Source organism: Sinocyclocheilus grahami, unplaced genomic scaffold (assembly GCF_001515645.1).
Source record: "Sinocyclocheilus grahami isolate Dianchi unplaced genomic scaffold, SAMN03320097.WGS_v1.1 scaffold555.1, whole genome shotgun sequence".
NCBI lineage: Eukaryota > Metazoa > Chordata > Actinopteri > Cypriniformes > Cyprinidae > Sinocyclocheilus > Sinocyclocheilus grahami.
In genome coordinates this window covers 387,396-395,954 of record NW_015505734.1, presented here as the reverse complement: position 1 = coordinate 395,954, position 8,559 = coordinate 387,396, and the positions used below count along the sequence as shown (strand labels likewise).

General features: G+C 35.8%; 1 pseudogene; it reads right to left on the bottom strand.

Moving 5' to 3' along the window:
• Positions 1-307: 307 nt before the first annotated feature.
• Positions 308-6,452, bottom strand: LOC107556102 (2,4-dienoyl-CoA reductase, mitochondrial-like; annotated as a pseudogene).
• Between the last annotated feature and the right edge of the window lie 2,107 nt (positions 6,453-8,559).

The following is an 8,559-nucleotide window of genomic DNA, read 5'->3' as shown; positions in this document are numbered from 1 at the left end:
AAAAAAAGTCACCTACATGTTTATAGCATGCAGAATGTAATTGCTATTGTTACAATGAATAGTTAAGGCAGAAATGGCAGACAGGTCAAAAAGTACACAATATCTATATTCAGCACAGCTCAAAAACTCCACACAACAATTCATTATAGCCCTCAATGTGATAAACATGTCACTGGACGGATATTTGTATGTGCCAGGACAATTTAAGTCTCGGTTTACACAATCTAAAAATCATATTTCAAAATAGTTGATCCTCTGTGCTACAATGCACTCTAAAAAAAGCTGGGTTAAATACAACCCAGCACTGGGTTGTATTTAACCCAGCATTTTTTAGAGTGTGGGAGATTGAGATTAGGACTGTCATTAGTGCCGAGTTACTTCGGTTTCAGAGGTTTATGATCCTTTTGTGTTTCTGATCATTGCTTCCATAATGGCCCATTGCTTCTGTGTGACCTAGCAAATAAAATCAAGGTAAACATATAATAAATAAAGTAATAAAAACTCCCCATTGTACATTTCTAATTGATTGACTTTAAGGGGGGGGGTCACCTTTTTCAAGCCATTAAACTCGCCAGCAAGGGAGACATATTCACCACCATCCATTCGAATGATCTGTGAGGAAAAAGGAGATCTATGAGATGGAAATTTGTCTTTCTCTGTGAAAAACATATTAGCTGCCCTGTCAGGGCTCCTTAACTTTATAAGTATAGGGCCATTACACTTATGCACCGGACCATATAACTCCATATTGATCTCTAGAGCACTATTTGTTTTCTCGAATTCTTCACAAAATTCCCTCTGATACTCAGAGAGGGAAAGAAGGGTGGAGTGTGTGCCCTTGGCTCCGTTTCCATTTGGCTGTAAATGGAGAGGCCCTGTGGGGATGATGCTAGGTGAGCTCTCGCCCAGAGAGACAAAGCACTTTTTTCACGCAAGGTCACCGAACTCACCGCGCCTGATACCCAGCTGGCATAATCGCTGCAGAGGTAGGCGGCCAGGTTGGCAATCTCTGCAGGAGTTCCCAGACGACCCACGGCTATAGTCTCTAACATCAACTTCTCAAACGTACCAGTGGGATCCAGTCTGCTGAAGGCACCCTTCAGAAAGATACCGGAGGAGTCACTGTAAAGCACCTTTTTCAGATGGATTTCATAAACTTTTAAAAAAGTAAAGCTTTAAAGATTGAAAATAATCCAAACTGAATTGATTCAGAGTTGAACTCAAGAACTGGATCAGTCTGATTTGTAAACCAATCATTCAAACTGGTTTTCACTGAAATGATCTGACTAGAAAGCATGATTCACTCACAAACTGGACTTTACAACTTCTCGCTGAACACACCTAGGGTTGTATGATAACATGTTCAGAGAAGAGCAACTTTAAAAAAAAAAAAAAAAGGCACACTACCTTGGTTTTGATTGGTCCTGGTTGAATAATATTGAATCTCGTGCCGTATCTGCCCCACTCTGCTGCCATAGACCTGTGGGTAGATGGAATCAGTCAGATCTTTTACACATGCTCTGATTTATTTGAAATTTGTCCCATCTTTTGGGGACATCTGGTCATCCTATCTCTCAGACATGGCCAACACGGTTTCTACTGCAATTATCTTCCTGAGACAGATTTTCCATTAGGTTTATCACACAGGGGAAGCAATAGCAAACATAGTGGCTCACAGTCAAGCCAAGGAAAATGCAATCAAAGGGCTGTTAAGGCTTTGGTGAGCTTATGTACAGAATGTATAGAACACACTTCAAATCAGAGTGCAATTATGTGGCCACTTTTCAATTCAGCAAGAGATTTTTGTAGGGTGCAAATCTGGTATACAAGTAATGTAGGGCCCTAAAATCTGAAAACACATGGAAAATTCCAAGTCGTACAAAAAAATTCAAAATCAATTTTAATATTAGTAAGAATTTGACAGATAAAAAAAAACACATAATGATCTAAAAATAATAACAACAATAATAATACCGTTAATAGAATATTTAAGATATATCTATATTCATATTTATATAATTATATTCAAATCTTTGTTCTACTAATATAATTTTTTAAAATTTTAATTAACGGCAAGGCAATGGATTCAGATAAGCAACGTTTTGGAATTAAGTTAGGATTCTCATTTAATCACTCATGAATATACAAACATCTATAACAACTTCACCATTTTTAATATTAGTAATATACATAACTACTAAATAATAAAAATATAAAATTCTACTTTATATATTATATATAAAGTAGTGTGTGTGTGCGCGTGTATGTATGTATATGTAGCATCATATATAAATAAATGTATTAACATAATATATATAAATCCTGTCATTGAACTAAACATTTCAGCAGAGATTATATTATTAATGAGCTACTGATCTGAATCATCAGTTAGATAGTGTGCTGTTCACCTCTCCCTGTTGTATTTTCGGCATATTTAACACTCCTTAAGGAGAGGGGATCAAGATCCCCATCTTACAATTAAAATGTAAATGAAACATAGCACACGGCACCTTCATTATGATAATATATGCAGCTCCCCAAGAATATATTAGAAAGGCATTTGACAGGAGGACCTGATTCTCAAAGGAGACCACAGCCTGCCAGGAGAATTGGACCTAAAACATGTCTGTATTGTAACAGAGTACATACGTGCAAAGCGTCTCCACTCCAGCTTTAGCAGCAGCACTTGGCGCAACAAAAACTGAGCCACTCTCAGCATAGATTGTGGTGATGGCCAGAAATGCAGCACCTTCAAGTGAATAAATTCAACAAGATTATCAGTTTCTGGTGCCTCAAATGAGATTAAACTAGGCTTCAGATCACCTGTGACACAATGAGATGATGATAAAACACACTGTATCGTGAAGGTCAGACTTGTTATCAGTAATATATTATCTTTGGACTTCGAGTTAGTGGAGTAATTGAACAGTCTGTAATCACAATGTTCAAGGAAGCAGAAAGAGGTCAAAATAATCAAGTGAAAGGCTGGATGTCTGAATTTAAGCAGCTAATTCTCACACACACAAACAAACGTGACTGTGGCAATGAACCGGAATCATCTTATCTTGCTTGTTGTCATCGTACCCACACATACCTTATCATTGAAAAGTAAATGTACATTAAGACTAATGATGTCTTAATTTACAGAGGAGTGATTACACTGTGGCTTACTGGTTCCAGCCAGAAGCTGTTATCTTAAAAGAAAACAACGAGAGCAGAGAACAGCATGAACGCACATAAATTAGCCTATTATAAAAACAGGCTTGATTACCAAAACAAAATCCCACATTTTGACAACTTTTTATGCCACATTTCCAAAAGCATTGCTCATGGGATGTGCAAGAAGCCACAGGCAACCTCATTACAGTAGAAGCATCGAGACAATGGGCAAAAGAAGAAAAACATGGATCATCTGCACAACCACACATCTCTTGTCCACTCCAAGGCTGCATTCATTTGATCAAAATCACAGTAAAAACAGTAATATTGTGAAATATTATTACAATTGAAGACAACTGTTTCCCATTTTAATATATTTTAAAATGTAATTTATTCCTGTGATGGCAAAGCTGAATTTTCAGCACCCATTACTCTTCAGAAATTATTCTAATATGCTGATTTGTTGATACTTTTATGCAAATCATGACACATCATTTCAGGGTTATTTGATGAATGGTAAGCTCAAAAGAACAGCATTAATTTGAAAGAAATTTGGCAACATTACCAGTGTCTTTACTTTCACTTTTGATCAATTTAATGCATACTTGAAGAAAAAAAAAACATTTTGAACAGTAATGTAAAAATAAAGAAATGTTCTGGGGTCCAATAATTATCTCTACTGACCAGTCACCACAGAAAATTATTTTAATGTGTCACTCAAAAACAAAATGCACTTAAAAGTTTGGCATTGACAGGACACTTAGGGCCACTGCTTAGGGTCTAAGAATAGAAATGTACAACTGGACTTTTGGTTCTAATATAAATTCTTCAGTACAAAAAAATTAAATGATCTAAATTGTCCTTTTAGCAATGGGACTACAGTTCTAGGTGGATGGACTTTTGGTTATACATTTCTGATATAATATCATGGTTTACCATGTTTGCATGTAAAATTGTGTAAATTTCTGGCTGTACTTTTGGAATGATGTACATTTTAAACAATTATTTCAAAGCAATATCAAGGGCATGCATTTTCACACCTTTTTTTTTTTTTACAAACCTCTGTGTAATAAAATTATTTTCAGAGATGTGATTGATAGAACTTTGTTAAATTCAAAGCATTCTGTTAATTATTAAATAATCACCAAGACAAACAGCAGAATATCAGTGGCTTGTGTACTCTGTAAGCCTTTTTTTTTTTTGCTCTTACTGCCCTCTAGTGGTTATGTACTCCAACTCAACCACATCCATTCAACCTATCTAACAACCGTTCCATGTATTTATGCATTTTGCAGAAGCTTTTATCCAGAAAGACTTAAACTGCATTCCAGGTACACATTTTTTATCAGTTCATGCATTCCCTGGCAATCAAACCTATGACCTCAGCATTGCTAGAGCTATGCTCTACTGTTTTTAACGGTAAGCTATCTTTTTATCATAATTAAAAGTTGAATTACCCTACAACTACTTAGCTACATCTCTATAAAAATAATAATAACCTTTCTCAGCTTTGATGAGGTGTTTTCCCGATGTCTAGCGTGACATACGATGTCAGTGATGGTTCTCCAGGCATTGGGGGAAAGCTTCTCTGACGGAGAGATGAAGTTTCCAGCAGCATTGTTTATCACCACCTGTGGGGTTGACAGTGCATATCAGAAACAGTTTTGTGTATTTGGCTGAATCTATTGCATCACTGCTGTTGAGATGGAGACCTAAACCTACATCAGGCAGACCGACATCATTGACAAGCTGGTTAACAGCAGCCTCCACTGAAGCAGGGTCTCTAACATTACACTGGACGGCATGGACCTAAAGCATGAACACATTTATCAAACTCTAGGAGGATGAAAACAAGTTCTTCACCATAATCTGAATTTGAATTGCTGTACGAATATGACAATGTTTGCATAGACTTACTAAAGCAGAGGTACCTTGTTTCCTGTCTGTTGTGAGATTTCATCTGCTGTTTTCTTCAAAACATCAAGATTTCTGGAAATGATGTGACGACAGAAGACTTAACACAAATAATCACTCACATTCAAATTGATTTAAGCTTTTGGCTTTGCTTCTAGGGTGCATTAGCAGTGATTCAAAAATTGAAAGACCTATAAAACAAAGTGAAAATGTGTCTGAGGTAAAAATATGATTTTTTTATGTTTTTGAAAGAAGTCTTATGCTCACCAGGATGCATTTATTTGATCAGGATTACAGTAAAAACAATAATAATATAACAAAAATAACTGTTTCTATATTTGCACATGTTTTAAAAAGTAATTTATTCCTGTGAGGGCAAAGCTGAATTTTCAGCAGCAATCACTCCAGTCTTCAGTGTCCCATGATCCTTCAGAAATCATTCTAATATGCTGATATGGTGCTCAGGAAACATTTCTTACTATCAATGTTGGACACAATTGTGCTGCTTAATACTTTTGAATTGTACTGAGATAACTAATGTGCTGGCTATCACGCACTCTGCTCCCAGTGAAGACAGAGTGGTGGTCATGGCTTTTCCGAGTCCCGTTCCTCCTCCAGTGATGAAGGCCACTTTGTTTTTGTAAGTTCCTGGGAGAAGCATAACACTTTCGGAAGGTGGGAAGAATCTAGCTTGAGGACCGCTCTGGTATAAAGTGTTTGTCCCATTTCCAAACATCTGTTAAAGGATGCAAAGAGGGTCATTTTGTTTCAGTACATGAACTCAGTCAGGAATAAATTGTAGCAATTATAAATAGCAACTGGGTCAAAGGTCATAAGGACAATGCCAATGTAAACAACTACTACTTAAGCTAGAGAATTACTGTATAATTCATGCAATGCGTCTCAAATGAAAAAGTTTGAAAGGCACGATTTTCCCATTCAGTGCACAGTGTGCACATATTACAATTAAAAGAGATCATTTTAACCAAATATAACACTTTACAAGCTATTTAAAATTCAATTCTCTAAAATGCACACGTGAAGTTACAACCTTACATTTCGTATATGGTTTATTTACATAAACTTCCAGGTAAAGAAATTACTTTATATTGGCAGCATTTTATGAGATTTCGAAACTAAATTGTAAATACATACACAAAATCTAAGTGCGCATGGACAACATTCAATTCTTACTCGTGCTGGTGTGAAACACTTGTTTGGAGAAACTCTATTTAACACGGTCAATCATCTGAGCAGCGCCATAGCGTCAAAAGAAAAATATATATTTTTTTAGAGAGAACGCGTGCTTTAACAATGTCAAAACATGCAAATAAACAAATAAAAGTCGGACTCAGGACGCCTCTGACGCATTCTTCTTCTTCTTCATTGGAGTTTTACGCCATCTGCTGTCTCACTTCTTCTTCTTCTTCTTGTGTGATTGATTAGCGGCAGTTTAGACGCTTCAAAGGCGTATTGCTGCCCTCCTCAGTTCATCTGAAGAACTCCATCTCATAGATTAAATCCTCAAATAAAGACCAGCGTGGAGTAAAAAACTTATAACAACCTTTGTGCTGTCTCACTTTAACTTACTATATCTTAATTAAATTCGTCCTTCCAGTTCAGTCCTCCTTAGAAAATTAAACAAATATCTCTGTCCTTGGTCATTATTTCCATATGTTACTATATTTTTAACATTATACTCTACTATACCTATTTCCCGTAGCTGATTCTTGAACTCTTGCCTTTCTTGTATATATTTCTTACATGATATAAAGATGTGCTTAACTGATTCCTCCTCCTGACATTCATCACAAAGTCCTGTTGGGTGTTTAGCAAGCAATGTCCAATCCTCAGTCTATTTTTTATGACTTGTTCCTTCCTTTTATTTTTGTATCATGTACAGATGTCTCCCTTTTATATCATTATCCCACTGCTGCTGCCATTTTTGCATGATCTTTTTCCACACTAAACTCTTCCCTTCTGTTTTTGATCATTTAATTTGGACGTCAACATGTTCTTTTTTTTGTTGCTTCTTTTGCCAGTCTGTCTACTTTCTAATTTCCCTGGATGCCCACATGCGCTGGCACCCACATGTATGTGATGTTTTTCCCTTGCCTGCTTATTCTTGAATTTGTAAATAAAATCTAGTTAGTAATTCCTGATGATTTCTAGTTACCCCAGACTTTATACTCATGAGGGCAGATACAGAATCACTACATATTACAACGTTGTCCCATCTGGATTGTTCAATCCATTCTAATGCTATTAATACAGCATATAACTCGACTGTATACACACTTAATCAGACAGATGTTCTTTTGTTTACTCCCACATGATATCTACACTGTAAAAAATTACCGTGAATTTAACAGTAAAAGACTGTAAAAATGCTACATTAAAAACCTGTTAAATGGTTAACGGTAAATTCCCCTACTATATACGGTGAAAAACTGTATTGGACATTACATGTATTGGACATTAATGTTACGGTAGTATACTGTTTTTGGAAGTGAAAAAGACCGTATAATTTACAGTGAATAACCATAAATTGACATTCCCAGAATTCCCTGCTTTACATTTCAAATTTGATGTTTTTTTGTTGAAATAACTATGTTTCTTCTTAGTTTTTTCTTATCAGTTTTGTATATTAGGGTTGTGTGTTACACCTAATGTTGTTAAATCAATGTTTATTGCCTTATTTCAGTTTCATGTGTGTTACCATGATGGTGTTTAGCGTTTGTGTGAAAGACACTGTGCACCTTCTATATATGTTATTATTAAAAAGCTGCTTGTGATGGGCTTTGGTTCATCATGTGCCTTTCTCATCACTGTCTGTAATTTGGTGGTTATCAGTATATTACAAAGGTACAAAACAGATTTCAGTACTTCAATAGGTTGGTATACTAACATTATATCAGTTAATGAACTTACTGGTATTTAACTGTAAATTTAAGTTAGAACTGTAAAACCTAAAACATTGCTACTGTATTTTTTACGGTAAAATTCAGGCAACCACAGCTGCCGTCTTTTTACCGTAAATTTTACGGATTTTTTTTAACAGTGTAGGGATATATACAGCAGATCATGTTGCCTCTGTTTGTAAATCCTTTGATCCATCTGTAAAAAATTTGAATACTATCTTTGTACATATTGTCCATATATCTATAATATTCACTGACTATATCTGTACTCCTACTGCTGCCTTTTATTATTAGAAGCTCTATGTCCACCTTTGTATTTTCCATTGTCCAGATTGGTTTGTTAGTCCACACCACAGTACTAGCAAATTCTTTGTCATATATGTCCATTTCTTTTGCTATTAAATCTCCTGTCCAGCCAAAACTTTCCTTTTTCCTCCTCTCCTTCTTCCAACAATTCTGTAGCACCTTTTTCGTTGGATGGTTTTCCCCATGCTCTCTTCAATTAATCCAATAGTTGGCTACCAGTTGTTTCCTTCATAGCCATAGAGGCATTTCACCTGCTTCA